General features: G+C 40.9%; 14 non-coding genes across 14 annotated transcripts; all 14 read right to left on the bottom strand.

Moving 5' to 3' along the window:
• Positions 1-724: 724 nt before the first annotated feature.
• Positions 725-797, bottom strand: trnak-cuu. The gene has a single exon. It is a non-coding gene; the product is annotated as a tRNA-Lys (tRNA).
• A 1,457-nt stretch (positions 798-2,254) lies between these two features.
• Positions 2,255-2,327, bottom strand: trnak-cuu. The gene has a single exon. It is a non-coding gene; the product is annotated as a tRNA-Lys (tRNA).
• A 2,985-nt stretch (positions 2,328-5,312) lies between these two features.
• Positions 5,313-5,385, bottom strand: trnak-cuu. The gene has a single exon. It is a non-coding gene; the product is annotated as a tRNA-Lys (tRNA).
• A 1,457-nt stretch (positions 5,386-6,842) lies between these two features.
• Positions 6,843-6,915, bottom strand: trnak-cuu. Its single transcript has one exon. It is a non-coding gene; the product is annotated as a tRNA-Lys (tRNA).
• A 1,456-nt stretch (positions 6,916-8,371) lies between these two features.
• On the bottom strand, positions 8,372-8,444 carry trnak-cuu. The gene has a single exon. It is a non-coding gene; the product is annotated as a tRNA-Lys (tRNA).
• Positions 8,445-9,900: 1,456 nt separating this feature from the next.
• Positions 9,901-9,973, bottom strand: trnak-cuu. The gene has a single exon. It is a non-coding gene; the product is annotated as a tRNA-Lys (tRNA).
• A 1,459-nt stretch (positions 9,974-11,432) lies between these two features.
• trnak-cuu lies at positions 11,433-11,505 on the bottom strand. Its single transcript has one exon. It is a non-coding gene; the product is annotated as a tRNA-Lys (tRNA).
• Positions 11,506-12,968: 1,463 nt separating this feature from the next.
• trnak-cuu lies at positions 12,969-13,041 on the bottom strand. Its single transcript has one exon. It is a non-coding gene; the product is annotated as a tRNA-Lys (tRNA).
• Positions 13,042-14,499: 1,458 nt separating this feature from the next.
• On the bottom strand, positions 14,500-14,572 carry trnak-cuu. The gene has a single exon. It is a non-coding gene; the product is annotated as a tRNA-Lys (tRNA).
• Positions 14,573-16,027: 1,455 nt separating this feature from the next.
• On the bottom strand, positions 16,028-16,100 carry trnak-cuu. Its single transcript has one exon. It is a non-coding gene; the product is annotated as a tRNA-Lys (tRNA).
• Positions 16,101-17,556: 1,456 nt separating this feature from the next.
• Positions 17,557-17,629, bottom strand: trnak-cuu. The gene has a single exon. It is a non-coding gene; the product is annotated as a tRNA-Lys (tRNA).
• Positions 17,630-19,086: 1,457 nt separating this feature from the next.
• On the bottom strand, positions 19,087-19,159 carry trnak-cuu. Its single transcript has one exon. It is a non-coding gene; the product is annotated as a tRNA-Lys (tRNA).
• Positions 19,160-20,617: 1,458 nt separating this feature from the next.
• Positions 20,618-20,690, bottom strand: trnak-cuu. Its single transcript has one exon. It is a non-coding gene; the product is annotated as a tRNA-Lys (tRNA).
• Positions 20,691-22,146: 1,456 nt separating this feature from the next.
• Positions 22,147-22,219, bottom strand: trnak-cuu. Its single transcript has one exon. It is a non-coding gene; the product is annotated as a tRNA-Lys (tRNA).
• Between the last annotated feature and the right edge of the window lie 5,430 nt (positions 22,220-27,649).

The raw sequence follows: 27,649 nt of genomic DNA, 5'->3' as shown, positions 1-27,649 counted from the left end.
GAATTGCCATTGCCATTCACTTTGTTTGCTATCCTTAGGTGTCTAAGCTAGCAGCCTGCTAAATGTTCCGTGTATAACAGTAACTCAAGCTTTGAAAACACATATGCACTCATTACTTTTTAAAATGACTTAATTTATAATGAAATATCACAGATAACCTCCAAGAAGGGATGACAATTTAGGATATAATGTCTAAATTAATCTCCTAAGCGTGACAGAATAAGAGGCTCTCCTTTACTCCTACTTTCTTTTGCTAGCCTCTGCTTGCTAGTCTAGCACTAGCAGCCTGCTTAAAGCTCAGCGTAAAATACAGTACAATACGACTTTATTTATAAAGCACTTAAAAAGCCCAACAAGCTTTGATTCAAATTTACCAGTCTGAAAATACGCTGAACACACACATATTGCGATACGGCAATGTGAGTTTATGTGGCAATGTGAGTTTATGTCTAGCAGTAAAGAAGGGTTCTCATCATCACGCCACGTTCACCGTATTGAAAAATCTGTCAGTGTGCATCAAAAAAAGAAAAAGAAAAACAATAAGCCCATAATAGGCTTTTTGCTATAACACAATGCAAAGACATTGTCTAAATTGTACAAGCACTTCAAATTACAGAATTGCACAAAGTGACAGCAGAATTACAGAAGGAAATGGGTTTTTACTCAAGAAGTAAGAGTCTCCCATACCTTGATGAAGAATGATAAGCATTATATAAGGAGCATACGCCCAACGTGGGGCTCGAACCCACGACCCTGAGATTAAGAGTCTCATGCTCTACCGACTGAGCTAGCCGGGCAACTGCCGCAACTTCTTAAGGTACACCGATCCGGAGATAAGCAGAGAGAAATAACACGTGAACATGCTTTTCCATTCTATGAAGTCGCAAGCTAGGTCCTGTTACACGACAATGATTCAGGGGGCTTGAAAGGGCACCCGATTTTGCAATGCATTGTGGGATGCCGTCTCCACTTTGCGGGGAAACGGCTTTTGTTTACGTTTCTGATTTGAATGCTGCGCTCGGAGGGATAGATATGCAAAGTGCTTGAAAAATGGACCGTATTAAAGGGAAGAGCGATGGACTGTACGCAGACAAGCTAGTCCCTGCGCTCAAGGTTTGTTATCTCGAGAAAATCTCTAAGATCTGTGGGATTGATCCATATGAGCATGATAACCGGACAAAGGATTCACATGACCTGCTGCCGAATCACCACCATTGTCAGAAGCTGAGCTTGCTTTCTATCTCACCAATAAAGTTTGTTTTCATACTAGCGAATGATTCAGAAATGTCCGTGGACAAGGCCGCTTTGGGTGGGTCATGAAACTCCAAAGTTTTCGTCCTAAAGAGAAAACTTGTCATTTCTGAGCTACGAAAACAACACAGCTTCACCTTACTGTGCTCCACTTCTGTTTTGGTGTCTGCCAGATAAATTTGTTTAAAAAAATTTTAAGCCATATATCCACTCTGCATTTATGTTCAAAATTGGTAGGGTCTTATTGTTTATTTCTTTATGAACCAGGGAATATTCACAATGAATTGCCATTGCCATTCACTTTGTTTGCTATCCTTAGGTGTCTAAGCTAGCAGCCTGCTAAATGTTCCGTGTATAACAGTAACTCAAGCTTTGAAAACACATATGCACTCATTACTTTTTAAAATGACTTAATTTATAATGAAATATCACAGATAACCTCCAAGAAGGGATGACAATTTAGGATATAATGTCTAAATTAATCTCCTAAGCGTGACAGAATAAGAGGCTCTCCTTTACTCCTACTTTCTTTTGCTAGCCTCTGCTTGCTAGTCTAGCACTAGCAGCCTGCTTAAAGCTCAGCGTAAAATACAGTACAATACGACTTTATTTATAAAGCACTTAAAAAGCCCAACAAGCTTTGATTCAAATTTACCAGTCTGAAAATACGCTGAACACACACATATTGCGATACGGCAATGTGAGTTTATGTGGCAATGTGAGTTTATGTCTAGCAGTAAAGAAGGGTTCTCATCATCACGCCACGTTCACCGTATTGAAAAATCTGTCAGTGTGCATCAAAAAAAGAAAAAGAAAAACAATAAGCCCATAATAGGCTTTTTGCTATAACACAATGCAAAGACATTGTCTAAATTGTACAAGCACTTCAAATTACAGAATTGCACAAAGTGACAGCAGAATTACAGAAGGAAATGGGTTTTTACTCAAGAAGTAAGAGTCTCCCATACCTTGATGAAGAATGAAAGCATATATCAGGAGCATACGCCCAACGTGGGGCTCGAACCCACGACCCTGAGATTAAGAGTCTCATGCTCTACCGACTGAGCTAGCCGGGCAACTGCCGCAACTTCTTAAGGTACACCGATCCGGAGATAAGCAGAGAGAAATAACACGTGAACATGCTTTTCCATTCTATGAAGTCGCAAGCTAGGTCCTGTTACACGACAATGATTCAGGGGGCTTGAAAGGGCACCCGATTTTGCAATGCATTGTGGGATGCCGTCTCCACTTTGCGGGGAAACGGCTTTTGTTTACGTTTCTGATTTGAATGCTGCGCTCGGAGGGATAGATATGCATAGTGCTTGAAAAATGGACCGTATTAAAGGGAAGAGCGATGGACTGTACGCAGACAAGCTAGTCCCTGCGCTCAAGGTTTGTTATCTCGAGAAAATCTCTAGGATCTGTGGGATTGATCCATATGAGCATGATAACCGGACAAAGGATTCACATGACCTGCTGCCGAATCACCACCATTGTCAGAAGCTGAGCTTGCTTTCTATCTCACCAATAAAGTTTGTTTTCATACTAGCGAATGATTCAGAAATGTCCGTGGACAAGGCCGCTTTGGGTGGGTCATGAAACTCCAAAGTTTTCGTCCTAAAGAGAAAACTTGTCATTTCTGAGCTACGAAAACAACACAGCTTCACCTTACTGTGCTCCACTTCTGTTTTGGTGTCTGCCAGATAAATTTGTTTAAAAAAATTTTAAGCCATATATCCACTCTGCATTTATGTTCAAAATTGGTAGGGTCTTATTGTTTATTTCTTTATGAACCAGGGAATATTCACAATGAATTGCCATTGCCATTCACTTTGTTTGCTATCCTTAGGTGTCTAAGCTAGCAGCCTGCTAAATGTTCCGTGTATAACAGTAACTCAAGCTTTGAAAACACATATGCACTCATTACTTTTTAAAATGACTTAATTTATAATGAAATATCACAGATAACCTCCAAGAAGGGATGACAATTTAGGATATAATGTCTAAATTAATCTCCTAAGCGTGACAGAATAAGAGGCTCTCCTTTACTCCTACTTTTTTTGCTAGCCTCCGCTTGCTAGTCTAGCACTAGCAGCCTGCTTAAAGCTCAGCGTAAAATACAGTACAATACGACTTTATTTATAAAGCACTTAAAAAGCCCAACAAGCTTTGATTCAAATTTACCAGTCTGAAAATACGCTGAACACACACATATTGCGATACGGCAATGTGAGTTTATGTGGCAATGTGAGTTTATGTCTAGCAGTAAAGAAGGGTTCTCATCATCACGCCACGTTCACCGTATTGAAAAATCTGTCAGTGTGCATCAAAAAAAGAAAAAGAAAAACAATAAGCCCATAATAGGCTTTTTGCTATAACACAATGCAAAGACATTGTCTAAATTGTACAAGCACTTCAAATTACAGAATTGCACAAAGTGACAGCAGAATTACAGAAGGAAATGGGTTTTTACTCAAGAAGTAAGAGTCTCCCATACCTTGATGAAGAATGAAAGCATATATCAGGAGCATACGCCCAACGTGGGGCTCGAACCCACGACCCTGAGATTAAGAGTCTCATGCTCTACCGACTGAGCTAGCCGGGAAACTGCCGCAACTTCTTAAGGTACACCGATCCGGAGATAAGCAGAGAGAAATACACGCGAACATGCTTTTCCATTCTATGAAGTCGCAAGCTAGGTCCTGTTATACGACAATGATTCAGGGGGCTTGAAAGGGCACCCGATTTTGCAATGCATTGTGGGATGCCGTCTCCACTTTGCGGGGAAACGGCTTTTGTTTACGTTTCTGATTTGAATGCTGCGCTCGGAGGGATAGATATGCAAAGTGCTTGAAAAATGGACCGTATTAAAGGGAAGAGCGATGGACTGTACGCAGACAAGCTAGTCCCTGCGCTCAAGGTTTGTTATCTCGAGAAAATCTCTAGGATCTGTGGGATTGATCCATATGAGCATGATAACCGGACAAAGGATTCACATGACCTGCTGCCGAATCACCACCATTGTCAGAAGCTGAGCTTGCTTTCTATCTCACCAATAAAGTTTGTTTTCATACTAGCGAATGATTCAGAAATGTCCGTGGACAAGGCCGCTTTGGGTGGGTCATGAAACTCCAAAGTTTTCGTCCTAAAGAGAAAACTTGTCATTTCTGAGCTACGAAAACAACACAGCTTCACCTTACTGTGCTCCACTTCTGTTTTGGTGTCTGCCAGATAAATTTGTTTAAAAAAATTTTAAGCCATATATCCACTCTGCATTTATGTTCAAAATTGGTAGGGTCTTATTGTTTATTTCTTTATGAACCAGGGAATATTCACAATGAATTGCCATTGCCATTCACTTTGTTTGCTATCCTTAGGTGTCTAAGCTAGCAGCCTGCTAAATGTTCCGTGTATAACAGTAACTCAAGCTTTGAAAACACATATGCACTCATTACTTTTTAAAATGACTTAATTTATAATGAAATATCACAGATAACCTCCAAGAAGGGATGACAATTTAGGATATAATGTCTAAATTAATCTCCTAAGCGTGACAGAATAAGAGGCTCTCCTTTACTCCTACTTTCTTTTGCTAGCCTCTGCTTGCTAGTCTAGCACTAGCAGCCTGCTTAAAGCTCAGCGTAAAATACAGTACAATACGACTTTATTTATAAAGCACTTAAAAAGCCCAACAAGCTTTGATTCAAATTTACCAGTCTGAAAATACGCTGAACACACACATATTGCGATACGGCAATGTGAGTTTATGTGGCAATGTGAGTTTATGTCTAGCAGTAAAGAAGGGTTCTCATCATCACGCCACGTTCACCGTATTGAAAAATCTGTCAGTGTGCATCAAAAAAAGAAAAAGAAAAACAATAAGCCCATAATAGGCTTTTTGCTATAACACAATGCAAAGACATTGTCTAAATTGTACAAGCACTTCAAATTACAGAATTGCACAAAGTGACAGCAGAATTACAGAAGGAAATGGGTTTTTACTCAAGAAGTAAGAGTCTCCCATACCTTGATGAAGAATGAAAGCATATATCAGGAGCATACGCCCAACGTGGGGCTCGAACCCACGACCCTGAGATTAAGAGTCTCATGCTCTACCGACTGAGCTAGCCGGGCAACTGCCGCAACTTCTTAAGGTACACCGATCCGGAGATAAGCAGAGAGAAATAACACGTGAACATGCTTTTCCATTCTATGAAGTCGCAAGCTAGGTCCTGTTACACGACAATGATTCAGGGGGCTTGAAAGGGCACCCGATTTTGCAATGCATTGTGGGATGCCGTCTCCACTTTGCGGGGAAACGGCTTTTGTTTACGTTTCTGATTTGAATGCTGCGCTCGGAGGGATAGATATGCAAAGTGCTTGAAAAATGGACCGTATTAAAGGGAAGAGCGATGGACTGTACCAAGACAAGCTAGTCCCTGCGCTCAAGGTTTGTTATCTCGAGAAAATCTCTAGGATCTGTGGGATTGATCCATATGAGCATGACAACCGGACAAAGGATTCACATGACCTGCTGCCGAATCACCACCATTGTCAGAAGCTGAGCTTGCTTTCTATCTCACCAATAAAGTTTGTTTTCATACTAGCGAATGATTCAGAAATGTCCGTGGACAAGGCCGCTTTGGGTGGGTCATGAAACTCCAAAGTTTTCGTCCTAAAGAGAAAACTTGTCATTTCTGAGCTACGAAAACAACACAGCTTCACCTTACTGTGCTCCACTTCTGTTTTGGTGTCTGCCAGATAAATTTGTTTAAAATAATTTTAAGCCATATATCCACTCTGCATTTATGTTCAAAATAGGTAGGGTCTTATTGTTTATTTCTTTATGAACCAGGGAATATTCACAATGAATTGCCATTGCCATTCACTTTGTTTGCTATCCTTAGGTGTCTAAGCTAGCAGCCTGCTAAATGTTCCGTGTATAACAGTAACTCAAGCTTTGAAAACACATATGCACTCATTACTTTTTAAAATGACTTAATTTATAATGAAATATCACAGATAACCTCCAAGAAGGGATGACAATTTAGGATATAATGTCTAAATTAATCTCCTAAGCGTGACAGAATAAGAGGCTCTCCTTTACTCCTACTTTCTTTTGCTAGCCTCCGCTTGCTAGTCTAGCACTAGCAGCCTGCTTAAAGCTCAGCGTAAAATACAGTACAATACGACTTTATTTATAAAGCACTTAAAAAGCCCAACAAGCTTTGATTCAAATTTACCAGTCTGAAAATACGCTGAACACACACATATTGCGATACGGCAATGTGAGTTTATGTGGCAATGTGAGTTTATGTCTAGCAGTAAAGAAGGGTTCTCATCATCACGCCACGTTCACCGTATTGAAAAATCTGTCAGTGTGCATCAAAAAAAGAAAAAGAAAAACAATAAGCCCATAATAGGCTTTTTGCTATAACACAATGCAAAGACATTGTCTAAATTGTACAAGCACTTCAAATTACAGAATTGCACAAAGTGACAGCAGAATTACAGAAGGAAATGGGTTTTTACTCAAGAAGTAAGAGTCTCCCATACCTTGATGAAGAATGAAAGCTTATATAAGGAGCATACGCCCAACGTGGGGCTCGAACCCACGACCCTGAGATTAAGAGTCTCATGCTCTACCGACTGAGCTAGCCGGGCAACTGCCGCAACTTCTTAAGGTACACCGATCCGGAGATAAGCAGAGAGAAATAACACGTGAACATGCTTTTCCATTCTATGAAGTCGCAAGCTAGGTCCTGTTACACGACAATGATTCAGGGGGCTTGAAAGGGCACCCGATTTTGCAATGCATTGTGGGATGCCGTCTCCACTTTGCGGGGAAACGGCTTTTGTTTACGTTTCTGATTTGAATGCTGCGCTCGGAGGGATAGATATGCAAAGTGCTTGAAAAATGGACCGTATTAAAGGGAAGAGCGATGGACTGTACCCAGACAAGCTAGTCCCTGCGCTCAAGGTTTGTTATCTCGAGAAAATCTCTAGGATCTGTGGGATTGATCCATATGAGCATGACAACCGGACAAAGGATTCACATGACCTGCTGCCGAATCACCACCATTGTCAGAAGCTGAGCTTGCTTTCTATCTCACCAATAAAGTTTGTTTTCATACTAGCGAATGATTCAGAAATGTCCGTGGACAAGGCCGCTTTGGGTGGGTCATGAAACTCCAAAGTTTTCGTCCTAAAGAGAAAACTTGTCATTTCTGAGCTACGAAAACAACACAGCTTCACCTTACTGTGCTCCACTTCTGTTTTGGTGTCTGCCAGATAAATTTGTTTAAAAAAATTTTAAGCCATATATCCACTCTGCATTTATGTTCAAAATAGGTAGGGTCTTATTGTTTATTTCTTTATGAACCAGGGAATATTCACAATGAATTTCCATTGCCATTCACTTTGTTTGCTATCCTTAGGTGTCTAAGCTAGCAGCCTGCTAAATGTTCCGTGTATAACAGTAACTCAAGCTTTGAAAACACATATGCACTCATTACTTTTTAAAATGACTTAATTTATAATGAAATATCACAGATAACCTCCAAGAAGGGATGACAATTTAGGATATAATGTCTAAATTAATCTCCTAAGCGTGACAGAATAAGAGGCTCTCCTTTACTCCTACTTTTTTTGCTAGCCTCCGCTTGCTAGTCTAGCACTAGCAGCCTGCTTAAAGCTCAGCGTAAAATACAGTACAATACGACTTTATTTATAAAGCACTTAAAAAGCCCAACAAGCTTTGATTCAAATTTACCAGTCTGAAAATACGCTGAACACACACATATTGCGATACGGCAATGTGAGTTTATGTGGCAATGTGAGTTTATGTCTAGCAGTAAAGAAGGGTTCTCATCATCACGCCACGTTCACCGTATTGAAAAATCTGTCAGTGTGCATCAAAAAAAGAAAAAGAAAAACAATAAGCCCATAATAGGCTTTTTGCTATAACACAATGCAAAGACATTGTCTAAATTGTACAAGCACTTCAAATTACAGAATTGCACAAAGTGACAGCAGAATTACAGAAGGAAATGGGTTTTTACTCAAGAAGTAAGAGTCTCCCATACCTTGATGAAGAATGAAAGCTTATATAAGGAGCATACGCCCAACGTGGGGCTCGAACCCACGACCCTGAGATTAAGAGTCTCATGCTCTACCGACTGAGCTAGCCGGGCAACTGCCGCAACTTCTTAAGGTACACCGATCCGGAGATAAGCAGAGAGAAATAACACGTGAACATGCTTTTCCATTCTATGAAGTCGCAAGCTAGGTCCTGTTACACGACAATGATTCAGGGGGCTTGAAAGGGCACCCGATTTTGCAATGCATTGTGGGATGCCGTCTCCACTTTGCGGGGAAACGGCTTTTGTTTACGTTTCTGATTTGAATGCTGCGCTCGGAGGGATAGATATGCAAAGTGCTTGAAAAATGGACCGTATTAAAGGGAAGAGCGATGGACTGTACCCAGACAAGCTAGTCCCTGCGCTCAAGGTTTGTTATCTCGAGAAAATCTCTAGGATCTGTGGGATTGATCCATATGAGCATGACAACCGGACAAAGGATTCACATGACCTGCTGCCGAATCACCACCATTGTCAGAAGCTGAGCTTGCTTTCTATCTCACCAATAAAGTTTGTTTTCATACTAGCGAATGATTCAGAAATGTCCGTGGACAAGGCCGCTTTGGGTGGGTCATGAAACTCCAAAGTTTTCGTCCTAAAGAGAAAACTTGTCATTTCTGAGCTACGAAAACAACACAGCTTCACCTTACTGTGCTCCACTTCTGTTTTGGTGTCTGCCAGATAAATTTGTTTAAAAAAATTTTAAGCCATATATCCACTCTGCATTTATGTTCAAAATAGGTAGGGTCTTATTGTTTATTTCTTTATGAACCAGGGAATATTCACAATGAATTTCCATTGCCATTCACTTTGTTTGCTATCCTTAGGTGTCTAAGCTAGCAGCCTGCTAAATGTTCCGTGTATAACAGTAACTCAAGCTTTGAAAACACATATGCACTCATTACTTTTTAAAATGACTTAATTTATAATGAAATATCACAGATAACCTCCAAGAAGGGATGACAATTTAGGATATAATGTCTAAATTAATCTCCTAAGCGTGACAGAATAAGAGGCTCTCCTTTACTCCTACTTTTTTTGCTAGCCTCCGCTTGCTAGTCTAGCACTAGCAGCCTGCTTAAAGCTCAGCGTAAAATACAGTACAATACGACTTTATTTATAAAGCACTTAAAAAGCCCAACAAGCTTTGATTCAAATTTACCAGTCTGAAAATACGCTGAACACACACATATTGCGATACGGCAATGTGAGTTTATGTGGCAATGTGAGTTTATGTCTAGCAGTAAAGAAGGGTTCTCATCATCACGCCACGTTCACCGTATTGAAAAATCTGTCAGTGTGCATCAAAAAAAGAAAAAGAAAAACAATAAGCCCATAATAGGCTTTTTGCTATAACACAATGCAAAGACATTGTCTAAATTGTACAAGCACTTCAAATTACAGAATTGCACAAAGTGACAGCAGAATTACAGAAGGAAATGGGTTTTTACTCAAGAAGTAAGAGTCTCCCATACCTTGATGAAGAATGAAAGCTTATATAAGGAGCATACGCCCAACGTGGGGCTCGAACCCACGACCCTGAGATTAAGAGTCTCATGCTCTACCGACTGAGCTAGCCGGGCAACTGCCGCAACTTCTTAAGGTACACCGATCCGGAGATAAGCAGAGAGAAATAACACGTGAACATGCTTTTCCATTCTATGAAGTCGCAAGCTAGGTCCTGTTACACGACAATGATTCAGGGGGCTTGAAAGGGCACCCGATTTTGCAATGCATTGTGGGATGCCGTCTCCACTTTGCGGGGAAACGGCTTTTGTTTACGTTTCTGATTTGAATGCTGCGCTCGGAGGGATAGATATGCAAAGTGCTTGAAAAATGGACCGTATTAAAGGGAAGAGCGATGGACTGTACCCAGACAAGCTAGTCCCTGCGCTCAAGGTTTGTTATCTCGAGAAAATCTCTAGGATCTGTGGGATTGATCCATATGAGCATGACAACCGGACAAAGGATTCACATGACCTGCTGCCGAATCACCACCATTGTCAGAAGCTGAGCTTGCTTTCTATCTCACCAATAAAGTTTGTTTTCATACTAGCGAATGATTCAGAAATGTCCGTGGACAAGGCCGCTTTGGGTGGGTCATGAAACTCCAAAGTTTTCGTCCTAAAGAGAAAACTTGTCATTTCTGAGCTACGAAAACAACACAGCTTCACCTTACTGTGCTCCACTTCTGTTTTGGTGTCTGCCAGATAAATTTGTTTAAAAAAATTTTAAGCCATATATCCACTCTGCATTTATGTTCAAAATAGGTAGGGTCTTATTGTTTATTTCTTTATGAACCAGGGAATATTCACAATGAATTTCCATTGCCATTCACTTTGTTTGCTATCCTTAGGTGTCTAAGCTAGCAGCCTGCTAAATGTTCCGTGTATAACAGTAACTCAAGCTTTGAAAACACATATGCACTCATTACTTTTTAAAATGACTTAATTTATAATGAAATATCACAGATAACCTCCAAGAAGGGATGACAATTTAGGATATAATGTCTAAATTAATCTCCTAAGCGTGACAGAATAAGAGGCTCTCCTTTACTCCTACTTTTTTTGCTAGCCTCCGCTTGCTAGTCTAGCACTAGCAGCCTGCTTAAAGCTCAGCGTAAAATACAGTACAATACGACTTTATTTATAAAGCACTTAAAAAGCCCAACAAGCTTTGATTCAAATTTACCAGTCTGAAAATACGCTGAACACACACATATTGCGATACGGCAATGTGAGTTTATGTGGCAATGTGAGTTTATGTCTAGCAGTAAAGAAGGGTTCTCATCATCACTGCCACGTTCACCGTATTGAAAAATCTGTCAGTGTGCATCAAAAAAAGAAAAAGAAAAACAATAAGCCCATAATAGGCCTTTTTGCTATAACACAATGCAAAGACATTGTCTAAATTGTACAAGCACTTCAAATTACAGAATTGCACAAAGTGACAGCAGAATTCACAGAAGGAAATGGGTTTTTACTCAAGAAGTAAGAGTCTCCCATACCTCGATGAAGAAGGAAAGCTTATATAAGGAGCATACGCCCAACGTGGGGCTCGAACCCACGACCCTGAGATTAAGAGTCTCATGCTCTACCGACTGAGCTAGCCGGGCAACTGCCGCAACTTCTTAAGGTACACCGATCCGGAGATAAGCAGAGAGAAATAACACGTGAACATGCTTTTCCATTCTATGAAGTCGCAAGCTAGGTCCTGTTACACGACAATGATTCAGGGGGCTTGAAAGGGCACCCGATTTTGCAATGCATTGTGGGATGCCGTCTCCACTTTGCGGGGAAACGGCTTTTGTTTACGTTTCTGATTTGAATGCTGCGCTCGGAGGGATAAATATGCAAAGTGCTTGAAAAATGGACTGTATTAAAGGGAAGAGCGATGGACTGTACCCAGACAAGCTAGTCCCTGCGCTCAAGGTTTGTTATCTCGAGAAAATCTCTAGGATCTGTGGGATTGATCCATATGAGCATGACAACCGGACAAAGGATTCACATGACCTGCTGCCGAATCACCACCATTGTCAGAAGCTGAGCTTGCTTTCTATCTCACCAATAAAGTTTGTTTTCATACTAGCGAATGATTAAGAAATGTCCGTGGACAAGGCCGCTTTGGGTGGGTCATGAAACTCCAAATTTTTCGTCCTAAAGAGAAAACCTGTCATTTCTGAGCTACGAAAACAACACAGCTTCACCTTACTGTGCTCCACTTTTGTTTTGGTGTCTGCCAGATAAATTTGTTTAAAATAATTTTAAGCCATATATCCACTCTGCATGTATGTTCAAAATAGGTAGGGTCTTATTGTTTATTTCTTTATGAACCAGGGAATATTCACAATGAATTTCCATTGCCATTCACTTTGTTTGCTATCCTTAGGTGTCTAAGCTAGCAGCCTGCTAAATGTTCCGTGTATAACAGTAACTGAAGCTTTGAAAACACATATGCACTTATTACTTTTTAAAATGACTTAATTTATAATGAAATATCACAGATAACCTCCAAGAAGGGATGACAATTTAGGATATAATGTCTAAATTAATCTCCTAAGCGTGACAGAATAGGAGGCTCTCCTTTACTCCTACTTTCTTTTGCTAGCCTCCGCTTGCTAGTCTAGTACTAGCAGCCTGCTTAAAGCTCAGCGTAAAATACAGTACAATACGACTTTATTTATAAAGCACTTAAAAAGCCCAACAAGCTTTGATTCAAATTTACCAGTCTGAAAATACCCTGAACACACACATATTGCGATACGGCAATGTGAGTTTATGTGGCAATGTGAGTTTATGTCTAGCAGTAAAGAAGGGTTCTCATCATCATGCCACGTTCACCGTATTGAAAAATCTGTCAGTGTGCATCAAAAAAAGAAAAAAAAAAAGAAAAACAATAAGCCCATAATAGCCTTTTTGCTATAACACAATGCAAAGACATTGTCTAAATTGTACAAGCACTTCAAATTACAGAATTGCACAAAGTGACAGCAGAATCACAGAAGGAAATGGGTTTTTACTCAAGAAGTAAGAGTCTCCCATACCTCGATGAAGAAGGAAAGCTTATATAAGGAGCATACGCCCAACGTGGGGCTCGAACCCACGACCCTGAGATTAAGAGTCTCATGCTCTACCGACTGAGCTAGCCGGGCAACTGCCGCAACTTCTTAAGGTACACCGATCCGGAGATAAGCAGAGAGAAATAACACGTGAACATGCTTTTCCATTCTATGAAGTCGCAAGCTAGGTCCTGTTACACGACAATGATTCAGGGGGCTTGAAAGGGCACCCGATTTTGCAATGCATTGTGGGATGCCGTCTCCACTTTGCGGGGAAACGGCTTTTGTTTACGTTTCTGATTTGAATGCTGCGCTCGGAGGGATAAATATGCAAAGTGCTTGAAAAATGGACTGTATTAAAGGGAAGAGCGATGGACTGTACCCAGACAAGCTAGTCCCTGCGCTCAAGGTTTGTTATCTCGAGAAAATCTCTAGGATCTGTGGGATTGATCCATATGAGCATGACAACCGGACAAAGGATTCACATGACCTGCTGCCGAATCACCACCATTGTCAGAAGCTGAGCTTGCTTTCTATCTCACCAATAAAGTTTGTTTTCATACTAGCGAATGATTCAGAAATGTCCGTGGACAAGGCCGCTTTGGGTGGGTCATGAAACTCCAAATTTTTCGTCCTAAAGAGAAAACTTGTCATTTCTGAGCTACGAAAACAACACAGCTTCACCTTACTGTGCTCCACTTCTGTTTTGGTGTCTGCCAGATAAATTTGTTTAAAAAAATTTTAAGCCATATATCCACTCGGCATTTATGTTCAAAATAGGTAGGGTCTTATTGTTTATTTCTTTATGAACCAGGGAATATTCACAATGAATTTCCATTGCCATTCACTTTGTTTGCTATCCTTAGGTGTCTAAGCTAGCAGCCTGCTAAATGTTCCGTGTATAACAGTAACTGAAGCTTTGAAAACACATATGCACTTATTACTTTTTAAAATGACTTAATTTATAATGAAATATCACAGATAACCTCCAAGAAGGGATGACAATTTAGGATATAATGTCTAAATTAATCTCCTAAGCGTGACAGAATAGGAGGCTCTCCTTTACTCCTACTTTCTTTTGCTAGCCTCCGCTTGCTAGTCTAGCACTAGCAGCCTGCTTAAAGCTCAGCGTAAAATACAGTACAATACGACTTTATTTATAAAGCACTTAAAAAGCCCAACAAGCTTTGATTCAAATTTACCAGTCTGAAAATACCCTGAACACACACATATTGCGATACGGCAATGTGAGTTTATGTGGCAATGTGAGTTTATGTCTAGCAGTAAAGAAGGGTTCTCATCATCATGCCACTTTCACCGTATTGAAAAATCTGTCAGTGTGCATCAAAAAAAAACAAAAGAAAAACAATAAGCCCGTAATAGCCTTTTTGCTATAACACAATGCAAAGACATTGTCTAAATTGTACAAGCACTTCAAATTACAGAATTGCACAAAGTGACAGCAGAATCACAGAAGGAAATGGGTTTTTACTCAAGAAGTAAGAGTCTCCCATACCTCGATGAAGAAGGAAAGCTTATATAAGGAGCATACGCCCAACGTGGGGCTCGAACCCACGACCCTGAGATTAAGAGTCTCATGCTCTACCGACTGAGCTAGCCGGGCAACTGCCGCAATGTCTTAAGGTACACCGATCCGGAGATAAGCAGTGAGAAATAACACGTGAACATGCTTTTCCATTCTATGAAGTCGCAAGCTAGGTCCTGTTACACGACAATGATTCAGGGGGCTTGAAAGGGCACCCGATTTTGCAATGCATTGTGGGATGCCGTCTCCACTTTGCGGGGAAACGGCTTTTGTTTACGTTTCTGATTTGAATGCGGCGCTCGGAGGGATAGATATGCAAAGTGCTTGAAAAATGGACTGTATTAAAGGGAAGAGCGATGGACTGTACCCAGACAAGCTAGTCCCTGCGCTCAAGGTTTGTTATCTCGAGAAAATCTCTAGGATCTGTGGGATTGATCCATATGAGCATGACAACCGGACAAAGGATTCACATGACCTGCTGCCGAATCACCACCATTGTCAGAAGCTGAGCTTGCTTTCTATCTCACCAATAAAGTTTGTTTTCATACTAGCGAATGATTCAGAAATGTCCGTGGACAAGGCCGCTTTGGGTGGGTCATGAAACTCCAAATTTTTCGTCCTAAAGAGAAAACTTGTCATTTCTGAGCTACGAAAACAACACAGCTTCACCTTACTGTGCTCCACTTCTGTTTTGGTGTCTGCCAGATAAATTGTTTAAAAAAATTTTAAGCCATATATCCACTCGGCATTTATGTTCAAAATAGGTAGGGTCTTATTGTTTATTTCTTTATGAACCAGGGAATATTCACAATGAATTTCCATTGCCATTCACTTTGTTTGCTATCCTTAGGTGTCTAAGCTAGCAGCCTGCTAAATGTTCCGTGTATAACAGTAACTGAAGCTTTGAAAACACATATGCACTTATTACTTTTTAAAATGACTTAATTTATAATGAAATATCACAGATAACCTCCAAGAAGGGATGACAATTTAGGATATAATGTCTAAATTAATCTCCTAAGCGTGACACAATAAGAGGCTCTCCTTTACTCCTACTTTTTTTGCTAGCCTCCGCTTGCTAGTCTAGCACTAGCAGCCTGCTTAAAGCTCAGCGTAAAATACAGTACAATACGACTTTATTTATAAAGCACTTAAAAAGCCCAACAAGCTTTGATTCAAATTTACCAGTCTGAAAATACCCTGAACACACACATATTGCGATACGGCAATGTGAGTTTATGTGGCAATGTGAGTTTATGTCTAGCAGTAAAGAAGGGTTCTCATCATCATGCCACTTTCACCGTATTGAAAAATCTGTCAGTGTGCATCAAAAAAAACAAAAGAAAAAGAATAAGCCCGTAATAGCCTTTTTGCTATAACACAATGCAAAGACATTGTCTAAATTGTACAAGCACTTCAAATTACAGAATTGCACAAAGTGACAGCAGAATCACAGAAGGAAATGGGTTTTTACTCAAGAAGTAAGAGTCTCCCATACCTCGATGAAGAACGAAAGCTTATATAAGGAGCATACGCCCAACGTGGGGCTCGAACCCACGACCCTGAGATTAAGAGTCTCATGCTCTACCGACTGAGCTAGCCGGGCAACTGCCGCAATGTCTTAAGGTACACCGATCCGGAGATAAGCAGTGAGAAATAACACGTGAACATGCTTTTCCATTCTATGAAGTCGCAAGCTAGGTCCTGTTACACGACAATGATTCAGGGGGCTTGAAAGGGCACCCGATTTTGCAATGCATTGTGGGATGCCGTCTCCACTTTGCGGGGAAACGGCTTTTGTTTACGTTTCTGATTTGAATGCGGCGCTCGGAGGGATAGATATGCAAAGTGCTTGAAAAATGGACTGTATTAAAGGGAAGAGCGATGGACTGTACCCAGACAAGCTAGTCCCTGCGCTCAAGGTTTGTTATCTCGAGAAAATCTCTAGGATCTGTGGGATTGATCCATATGAGCATGACAACCGGACAAAGGATTCACATGACCTGCTGCCGAATCACCACCATTGTCAGAAGCTGAGCTTGCTTTCTATCTCACCAATAAAGTTTGTTTTCATACTAGCGAATGATTCAGAAATGTCCGTGGACAAGGCCGCTTTGGGTGGGTCATGAAACTCCAAATTTTTCGTCCTAAAGAGAAAACTTGTCATTTCTGAGCTACGAAAACAACACAGCTTCACCTTACTGTGCTCCACTTCTGTTTTGGTGTCTGCCAGATAAATTGTTTAAAAAAATTTTAAGCCATATATCCACTCGGCATTTATGTTCAAAATAGGTAGGGTCTTATTGTTTATTTCTTTATGAACCAGGGAATATTCACAATGAATTTCCATTGCCATTCACTTTGTTTGCTATCCTTAGGTGTCTAAGCTAGCAGCCTGCTAAATGTTCCGTGTATAACAGTAACTGAAGCTTTGAAAACACATATGCACTTATTACTTTTTAAAATGACTTAATTTATAATGAAATATCACAGATAACCTCCAAGAAGGGATGACAATTTAGGATATAATGTCTAAATTAATCTCCTAAGAGTGACACAATAAGAGGCTCTCCTTTACTCCTACTTTCTTTTGCTAGCCTCCGCTTGCTAGTCTAGCACTAGCAGCCTGCTTAAAGCTCAGCGTAAAATACAGTACAATACGACTTTATTTATAAAGCACTTAAAAAGCCCAACAAGCTTTGATTCAAATTTACCAGTCTGAAAATACCCTGAACACACACATATTGCGATACGGCAATGTGAGTTTATGTGGCAATGTGAGTTTATGTCTAGCAGTAAAGAAGGGTTCTCATCATCATGCCACTTTCACCGTATTGAAAAATCTGTCAGTGTGCATCAAAAAAAAAGAAAGAAAAACAATAAGCCCGTAATAGCCTTTTTGCTATAACACAATGCAAAGACATTGTCTAAATTGTACAAGCACTTCAAATTACAGAATTGCACAAAGTGACAGCAGAATCACAGAAGGAAATGGGTTTTTACTCAAGAAGTAAGAGTCTCCCATACCTCGATGAAGAACGAAAGCTTATATAAGGAGCATACGCCCAACGTGGGGCTCGAACCCACGACCCTGAGATTAAGAGTCTCATGCTCTACCGACTGAGCTAGCCGGGCAACTGCCGCAATGTCTTAAGGTACACCGATCCGGAGATAAGCAGTGAGAAATAACACGTGAACATGCTTTTCCATTCTATGAAGTCGCAAGCTAGGTCCTGTTACACGACAATGATTCAGGGGGCTTGAAAGGGCACCCGATTTTGCAATGCATTGTGGGATGCCGTCTCCACTTTGCGGGGAAACGGCTTTTGTTTACGTTTCTGATTTGAATGCGGCGCTCGGAGGGATAGATATGCAAAGTGCTTGAAAAATGGACTGTATTAAAGGGAAGAGCGATGGACTGTACCCAGACAAGCTAGTCCCTGCGCTCAAGGTTTGTTATCTCGAGAAAATCTCTAGGATCTGTGGGATTGATCCATATGAGCATGACAACCGGACAAAGGATTCACATGACCTGCTGCCGAATCACCACCATTGTCAGAAGCTGAGCTTGCTTTCTATCTCACCAATAAAGTTTGTTTTCATACTAGCGAATGATTCAGAAATGTCCGTGGACAAGGCCGCTTTGGGTGGGTCATGAAACTCCAAATTTTTCGTCCTAAAGAGAAAACTTGTCATTTCTGAGCTACGAAAACAACACAGCTTCACCTTACTGTGCTCCACTTCTGTTTTGGTGTCTGCCAGATAAAATTGTTTAAAAAAATTTTAAGCCATATATCCACTCGGCATTTATGTTCAAAATAGGTAGGGTCTTATTGTTTATTTCTTTATGAACCAGGGAATATTCACAATGAATTTCCATTGCCATTCACTTTGTTTGCTATCCTTAGGTGTCTAAGCTAGCAGCCTGCTAAATGTTCCGTGTATAACAGTAACTGAAGCTTTGAAAACACATATGCACTTATTACTTTTTAAAATGACTTAATTTATAATGAAATATCACAGATAACCTCCAAGAAGGGATGACAATTTAGGATATAATGTCTAAATTAATCTCCTAAGAGTGACACAATAAGAGGCTCTCCTTTACTCCTACTTTCTTTTGCTAGCCTCCGCTTGCTAGTCTAGCACTAGCAGCCTGCTTAAAGCTCAGCGTAAAATACAGTACAATACGACTTTATTTATAAAGCACTTAAAAAGCCCAACAAGCTTTGATTCAAATTTACCAGTCTGAAAATACCCTGAACACACACATATTGCGATACGGCAATGTGAGTTTATGTGGCAATGTGAGTTTATGTCTAGCAGTAAAGAAGGGTTCTCATCATCATGCCACTTTCACCGTATTGAAAAATCTGTCAGTGTGCATCAAAAAAAAAGAAAGAAAAACAATAAGCCCGTAATAGCCTTTTTGCTATAACACAATGCAAAGACATTGTCTAAATTGTACAAGCACTTCAAATTACAGAATTGCACAAAGTGACAGCAGAATCACAGAAGGAAATGGGTTTTTACTCAAGAAGTAAGAGTCTCCCATACCTCGATGAAGAACGAAAGCTTATATAAGGAGCATACGCCCAACGTGGGGCTCGAACCCACGACCCTGAGATTAAGAGTCTCATGCTCTACCGACTGAGCTAGCCGGGCAACTGCCGCAATGTCTTAAGGTACACCGATCCGGAGATAAGCAGTGAGAAATAACACGTGAACATGCTTTTCCATTCTATGAAGTCGCAAGCTAGGTCCTGTTACACGACAATGATTCAGGGGGCTTGAAAGGGCACCCGATTTTGCAATGCATTGTGGGATGCCGTCTCCACTTTGCGGGGAAACGGCTTTTGTTTACGTTTCTGATTTGAATGCGGCGCTCGGAGGGATAGATATGCAAAGTGCTTGAAAAATGGACTGTATTAAAGGGAAGAGCGATGGACTGTACCCAGACAAGCTAGTCCCTGCGCTCAAGGTTTGTTATCTCGAGAAAATCTCTAGGATCTGTGGGATTGATCCATATGAGCATGACAACCGGACAAAGGATTCACATGACCTGCTGCCGAATCACCACCATTGTCAGAAGCTGAGCTTGCTTTCTATCTCACCAATAAAGTTTGTTTTCATACTAGCGAATGATTCAGAAATGTCCGTGGACAAGGCCGCTTTGGGTGGGTCATGAAACTCCAAATTTTTCGTCCTAAAGAGAAAACTTGTCATTTCTGAGCTACGAAAACAACACAGCTTCACCTTACTGTGCTCCACTTCTGTTTTGGTGTCTGCCAGATAAAATTGTTTAAAAAAATTTTAAGCCATATATCCACTCGGCATTTATGTTCAAAATAGGTAGGGTCTTATTGTTTATTTCTTTATGAACCAGGGAATATTCACAATGAATTTCCATTGCCATTCACTTTGTTTGCTATCCTTAGGTGTCTAAGCTAGCAGCCTGCTAAATGTTCCGTGTATAACAGTAACTGAAGCTTTGAAAACACATATGCACTTATTACTTTTTAAAATGACTTAATTTATAATGAAATATCACAGATAACCTCCAAGAAGGGATGACAATTTAGGATATAATGTCTAAATTAATCTCCTAAGAGTGACACAATAAGAGGCTCTCCTTTACTCCTACTTTCTTTTGCTAGCCTCCGCTTGCTAGTCTAGCACTAGCAGCCTGCTTAAAGCTCAGCGTAAAATACAGTACAATACGACTTTATTTATAAAGCACTTAAAAAGCCCAACAAGCTTTGATTCAAATTTACCAGTCTGAAAATACCCTGAACACACACATATTGCGATACGGCAATGTGAGTTTATGTGGCAATGTGAGTTTATGTCTAGCAGTAAAGAAGGGTTCTCATCATCATGCCACTTTCACCGTATTGAAAAATCTGTCAGTGTGCATCAAAAAAAAACAAAAGAAAAACAATAAGCCCGTAATAGCCTTTTTGCTATAACACAATGCAAAGACATTGTCTAAATTGTACAAGCACTTCAAATTACAGAATTGCACAAAGTGACAGCAGAATCACAGAAGGAAATGGGTTTTTACTCAAGAAGTAAGAGTCTCCCATACCTCGATGAAGAACGAAAGCTTATATAAGGAGCATACGCCCAACGTGGGGCTCGAACCCACGACCCTGAGATTAAGAGTCTCATGCTCTACCGACTGAGCTAGCCGGGCAACTGCCGCAGCATCTTAAGGTACACCGATCCGGAGATAAGCAGTGAGAAATAACACGTGAACATGCTTTTCCATTCTATGAAGTCGCAAGCTAGGTCCTGTTACACGACAATGATTCAGGGGGCTTGAAAGGGCACCCGATTTTGCAATGCATTGTGGGATGCCGTCTCCACTTTGCGGGGAAACGGCTTTTGTTTACGTTTCTGATTTGAATGCGGCGCTCGGAGGGATAGATATGCAAAGTGCTTGAAAAATGGACTGTATTAAAGGGAAGAGCGATGGACTGTACCCAGACAAGCTAGTCCCTGCGCTCAAGGTTTGTTATCTCGAGAAAATCTCTAGGATCTGTGGGATTGATCCATATGAGCATGACAACCGGACAAAGGATTCACATGACCTGCTGCCGAATCACCACCATTGTCAGAAGCTGAGCTTGCTTTCTATCTCACCAATAAAGTTTGTTTTCATACTAGCGAATGATTCAGAAATGTCCGTGGACAAGGCCGCTTTGGGTGGGTCATGAAACTCCAAATTTTTCGTCCTAAAGAGAAAACTTGTCATTTCTGAGCTACGAAAACAACACAGCTTCACCTTACTGTGCTCCACTTCTGTTTTGGTGTCTGCCAGATAAATTGTTTAAAAAAATTTTAAGCCATATATCCACTCGGCATTTATGTTCAAAATAGGTAGGGTCTTATTGTTTATTTCTTTATGAACCAGGGAATATTCACAATGAATTTCCATTGCCATTCACTTTGTTTGCTATCCTTAGGTGTCTAAGCTAGCAGCCTGCTAAATGTTCCGTGTATAACAGTAACTGAAGCTTTGAAAACACATATGCACTTATTACTTTTTAAAATGACTTAATTTATAATGAAATATCACAGATAACCTCCAAGAAGGGATGACAATTTAGGATATAATGTCTAAATTAATCTCCTAAGAGTGACACAATAAGAGGCTCTCCTTTACTCCTACTTTCTTTTGCTAGCCTCCGCTTGCTAGTCTAGCACTAGCAGCCTGCTTAAAGCTCAGCGTAAAATACAGTACAATACGACTTTATTTATAAAGCACTTAAAAAGCCCAACAAGCTTTGATTCAAATTTACCAGTCTGAAAATACCCTGAACACACACATATTGCGATACGGCAATGTGAGTTTATGTGGCAATGTGAGTTTATGTCTAGCAGTAAAGAAGGGTTCTCATCATCATGCCACTTTCACCGTATTGAAAAATCTGTCAGTGTGCATCAAAAAAAAAGAAAGAAAAACAATAAGCCCGTAATAGCCTTTTTGCTATAACACAATGCAAAGACATTGTCTAAATTGTACAAGCACTTCAAATTACAGAATTGCACAAAGTGACAGCAGAATCACAGAAGGAAATGGGTTTTTACTCAAGAAGTAAGAGTCTCCCATACCTCGATGAAGAACGAAAGCTTATATAAGGAGCATACGCCCAACGTGGGGCTCGAACCCACGACCCTGAGATTAAGAGTCTCATGCTCTACCGACTGAGCTAGCCGGGCAACTGCCGCAATGTCTTAAGGTACACCGATCCGGAGATAAGCAGTGAGAAATAACACGTGAACATGCTTTTCCATTCTATGAAGTCGCAAGCTAGGTCCTGTTACACGACAATGATTCAGGGGGCTTGAAAGGGCACCCGATTTTGCAATGCATTGTGGGATGCCGTCTCCACTTTGCGGGGAAACGGCTTTTGTTTACGTTTCTGATTTGAATGCGGCGCTCGGAGGGATAGATATGCAAAGTGCTTGAAAAATGGACTGTATTAAAGGGAAGAGCGATGGACTGTACCCAGACAAGCTAGTCCCTGCGCTCAAGGTTTGTTATCTCGAGAAAATCTCTAGGATCTGTGGGATTGATCCATATGAGCATGACAACCGGACAAAGGATTCACATGACCTGCTGCCGAATCACCACCATTGTCAGAAGCTGAGCTTGCTTTCTATCTCACCAATAAAGTTTGTTTTCATACTAGCGAATGATTCAGAAATGTCCGTGGACAAGGCCGCTTTGGGTGGGTCATGAAACTCCAAATTTTTCGTCCTAAAGAGAAAACTTGTCATTTCTGAGCTACGAAAACAACACAGCTTCACCTTACTGTGCTCCACTTCTGTTTTGGTGTCTGCCAGATAAATTGTTTAAAAAAATTTTAAGCCATATATCCACTCGGCATTTATGTTCAAAATAGGTAGGGTCTTATTGTTTATTTCTTTATGAACCAGGGAATATTCACAATGAATTTCCATTGCCATTCACTTTGTTTGCTATCCTTAGGTGTCTAAGCTAGCAGCCTGCTAAATGTTCCGTGTATAACAGTAACTGAAGCTTTGAAAACACATATGCACTTATTACTTTTTAAAATGACTTAATTTATAATGAAATATCACAGATAACCTCCAAGAAGGGATGACAATTTAGGATATAATGTCTAAATTAATCTCCTAAGAGTGACACAATAAGAGGCTCTCCTTTACTCCTACTTTTTTTGCTAGCCTCCGCTTGCTAGTCTAGCACTAGCAGCCTGCTTAAAGCTCAGCGTAAAATACAGTACAATACGACTTTATTTATAAAGCACTTAAAAAGCCCAACAAGCTTTGATTCAAATTTACCAGTCTGAAAATACCCTGAACACACACATATTGCGATACGGCAATGTGAGTTTATGTGGCAATGTGAGTTTATGTCTAGCAGTAAAGAAGGGTTCTCATCATCATGCCACTTTCACCGTATTGAAAAATCTGTCAGTGTGCATCAAAAAAAAGAAAGAAAAACAATAAGCCCGTAATAGCCTTTTTGCTATAACACAATGCAAAGACATTGTCTAAATTGTACAAGCACTTCAAATTACAGAATTGCACAAAGTGACAGCAGAATCACAGAAGGAAATGGGTTTTTACTCAAGAAGTAAGAGTCTCCCATACCTCGATGAAGAACGAAAGCTTATATAAGGAGCATACGCCCAACGTGGGGCTCGAACCCACGACCCTGAGATTAAGAGTCTCATGCTCTACCGACTGAGCTAGCCAGGGCAACTGCCGCAATGTCTTAAGGTACACCGATCCGGAGATAAGCAGTGAGAAATAACACGTGAACATGCTTTTCCATTCTATGAAGTCGCAAGCTAGGTCCTGTTACACGACAATGATTCAGGGGGCTTGAAAGGGCACCCGATTTTGCAATGCATTGTGGGATGCCGTCTCCACTTTGCGGGGAAACGGCTTTTGTTTACGTTTCTGATTTGAATGCGGCGCTCGGAGGGATAGATATGCAAAGTGCTTGAAAAATGGACTGTATTAAAGGGAAGAGCGATGGACTGTACCCAGACAAGCTAGTCCCTGCGCTCAAGGTTTGTTATCTCGAGAAAATCTCTAGGATCTGTGGGATTGATCCATATGAGCATGACAACCGGACAAAGGATTCACATGACCTGCTGCCGAATCACCACCATTGTCAGAAGCTGAGCTTGCTTTCTATCTCACCAATAAAGTTTGTTTTCATACTAGCGAATGATTCAGAAATGTCCGTGGACAAGGCCGCTTTGGGTGGGTCATGAAACTCCAAATTTTTCGTCCTAAAGAGAAAACTTGTCATTTCTGAGCTACGAAAACAACACAGCTTCACCTTACTGTGCTCCACTTCTGTTTTGGTGTCTGCCAGATAAATTGTTTAAAAAAATTTTAAGCCATATATCCACTCGGCATTTATGTTCAAAATAGGTAGGGTCTTATTGTTTATTTCTTTATGAACCAGGGAATATTCACAATGAATTTCCATTGCCATTCACTTTGTTTGCTATCCTTAGGTGTCTAAGCTAGCAGCCTGCTAAATGTTCCGTGTATAACAGTAACTGAAGCTTTGAAAACACATATGCACTTATTACTTTTTAAAATGACTTAATTTATAATGAAATATCACAGATAACCTCCAAGAAGGGATGACAATTTAGGATATAATGTCTAAATTAATCTCCTAAGAGTGACACAATAAGAGGCTCTCCTTTACTCCTACTTTCTTTTGCTAGTCCTCCGCTTGCTAGTCTAGCACTAGCAGCCTGCTTAAAGCTCAGCGTAAAATACAGTACAATACGACTTTATTTATAAAGCACTTAAAAAGCCCAACAAGCTTTGATTCAAATTTACCAGTCTGAAAATACCCTGAACACACACATATTGCGATACGGCAATGTGAGTTTATGTGGCAATGTGAGTTTATGTCTAGCAGTAAAGAAGGGTTCTCATCATCATGCCACTTTCACCGTATTGAAAAATCTGTCAGTGTGCATCAAAAAAAAGAAAGAAAAACAATAAGCCCGTAATAGCCTTTTTGCTATAACACAATGCAAAGACATTGTCTAAATTGTACAAGCACTTCAAATTACAGAATTGCACAAAGTGACAGCAGAATCACAGAAGGAAATGGGTTTTTACTCAAGAAGTAAGAGTCTCCCATACCTCGATGAAGAACGAAAGCTTATATAAGAGCATCCGCCCAACGTGGGGCTCGAACCCACGACCCTGAGATTAAGAGTCTCATGCTCTACGAACTGAGCTAGCCGGGCAACTGCCGCAGCATGCTATAAGGTACACCGATCGGAGATAAGAAGTGAGAAATAACACGTGAAATGCTTTTCCATTCTATGAAGTCGCAAGCTAGGTCCTGTTACACGACAATGATTCAGGGGGCTTGAAAGGGCACCGATTTTGCAATGCATTGTGGATGCCGTCTCCACTTTGCGGGGAAACGGCTTTTGTTTACGTTTCTGATTTGAATGCGGCGCTCGGGGGATAGATATGCAAAGTGCTTGAAAAATGGACTGCATTAAAGGGAAGAGCGATGGACTGTACCCAGACAAGCTAGTCCCTGCGCTCAAGGTTTGTTATCTCGAGAAAATCTCTAGGATCTGTGGGATTGATCCATATGAGCATGAACAACGGACAAAGGATTCACATGACCTGCTGCCGAATCACCACCATTGTCAGAAGCTGAGCTGTCATTTCATACTAGCGAATGATTCGAAATGTCCGTGGACAAGGCCTTAGCAGTAAAGAAGGGTTCTCATCAAGAGAAATGCCACTTTCACATTCACACCGTATTGAAAATCTGTCAGTGTGGCACAAAAAAACGAAAGAAAAAGAATAAGGCCTCGTAATAGCCTTTTGCTATAGCACAATGCAAGACATTGTCTTAATTGTACAAGCACTTCAATTACAGATTGCACAAAGGACAGCAGAATAATAATAATAAAATACATACAATAACAATTCATTGTATCCACTCTGCATCACTGTTCAAATAGGTAGAAGGGTCTGACTTCCGGTTTGACCCAGCGCCATGTGGAGGCCCGTGTTTTTACTGAGCTCCTTACCAACACTATTAATAAATAGTGAGCAGCTATTTAATAAAAAACACTTGAGTCACGCTTGTAAGGCTACAAACCAGGGTTTTTTATCTTTGGATCCACGCTCGCTGAAAATGTCTTAAAACCAACGGAAACCACCCGACACAAAGGCTAGCTCTAAAACTAGCCCGGAGGTAACGCTGTGCATGATGCTAAACCCGACATCAAGGTCATCCTCTCCGCGCCGACCTAGGACGAAACTGCTTACTAAAGCAGAGGCGCAATCCGCTGAAATTCACAACCTGGTTTAGCTAAGAGGCAGAGATTAAACTAGCCAACGTAATCCAATGCCAAGAGTCAAGACCTAGTTAAGAACGGATTTTAGCCCTTGAGTCTGCAGCCGACAGCCCTCGACCTGATTTGCTGCTTTGGGCGGGATGGCTTACGTGCAAGGAGCTCGCTGTCCAGGAAACACGTATGAGGATCTGGAGGCAATAATCTTGGCGTAATAACCTGCGCATTGCCGGGATAAAGGAAAGACGAGAGGACGGTAAGAGCATGACAGACTTTATATCTCAGTGCCTGAAGGAGACCGCTTGTCTCGATAAACCTCCTTTATTGAACCGGGCACACATCATCATCAGATGCCTTACTATCAGAGAAAGAGGAAACGCTAAGGAAAGCTGGCAGATGAAACAACTGACCACAGGGGATGGTGATAAGATCCACATCCAACCAGACTACACACAGGCAGTAGCCAAGCAGCGGACGGAGTTCAACGAAGTGCGGGGCCTATTGAGGAGCTGTGAGGAGTACGCTATAGTCTGTGGTACCCAGCGAGCTGAGAATAACGACGCTGATGGTCTGTGCACAAGCCTTAAAGATCCTAAACGGGCCAAGGATTTTTTTAATGGAAAACCTGAAGCGTGCCGCCGAAGACGTGACAGCACTGAGAGAACGGGCTTTCTGTGGTTGCCCCTATCCGCATACAGAGGTATGTCTGAATAACTGTCATCCTTTTAAGGACTTTGTTTAAGTAGAGGGGATTTTACTGTCCCCAGACTAAGACCGACAGCAGGGCCACAGATATGCTGTAAACTTTTTGTTCTGAGCTGGATCAGCCCCAGGGGCACAGGACTGATCGGTCTGAAATGGCACTTAAGCCTGAAAAAGTCCTTAAACCTTTTCAATGTCCATTTTTTGGCCACAAGGCCTGGTTTACATAATTGGATGGTTCAGACTTCACTGAAGGTTAATAATGTTCTCAGATGTCCAATTGGTGCCAGTAGAAGTTAAATTCTTTATTTATATAAGTTCTTGCTTCGAACTGTCAGAGCCCTGACGACATATGAATGGGTGAGTTCAACACTTTTGTTTGTGTTGGTTTTGTCAAGGTTACTCACACAAATTATGTATAAATAAGGTAGGGCATGAGAAGTCATTGAGTGTGCATTGTAATAGATTATGGTTAAGATTAGCTGCAACATATTGTTCTGTTATTCAATGTAGTTGTTGGTGAGACTCGGTCTCACAGGTAAGTTTTGTTATGTAATGGTTTAGAATACAACTGGGGGGGGGGGGGGGGGGGGGGGGG

Source organism: Fundulus heteroclitus, unplaced genomic scaffold (assembly GCF_011125445.2).
Source record: "Fundulus heteroclitus isolate FHET01 unplaced genomic scaffold, MU-UCD_Fhet_4.1 scaffold_127, whole genome shotgun sequence".
NCBI lineage: Eukaryota > Metazoa > Chordata > Actinopteri > Cyprinodontiformes > Fundulidae > Fundulus > Fundulus heteroclitus.
The sequence above is the reverse complement of the archived record's forward strand: the minus strand, read 5'-3'. Positions and strand labels throughout refer to the sequence as shown.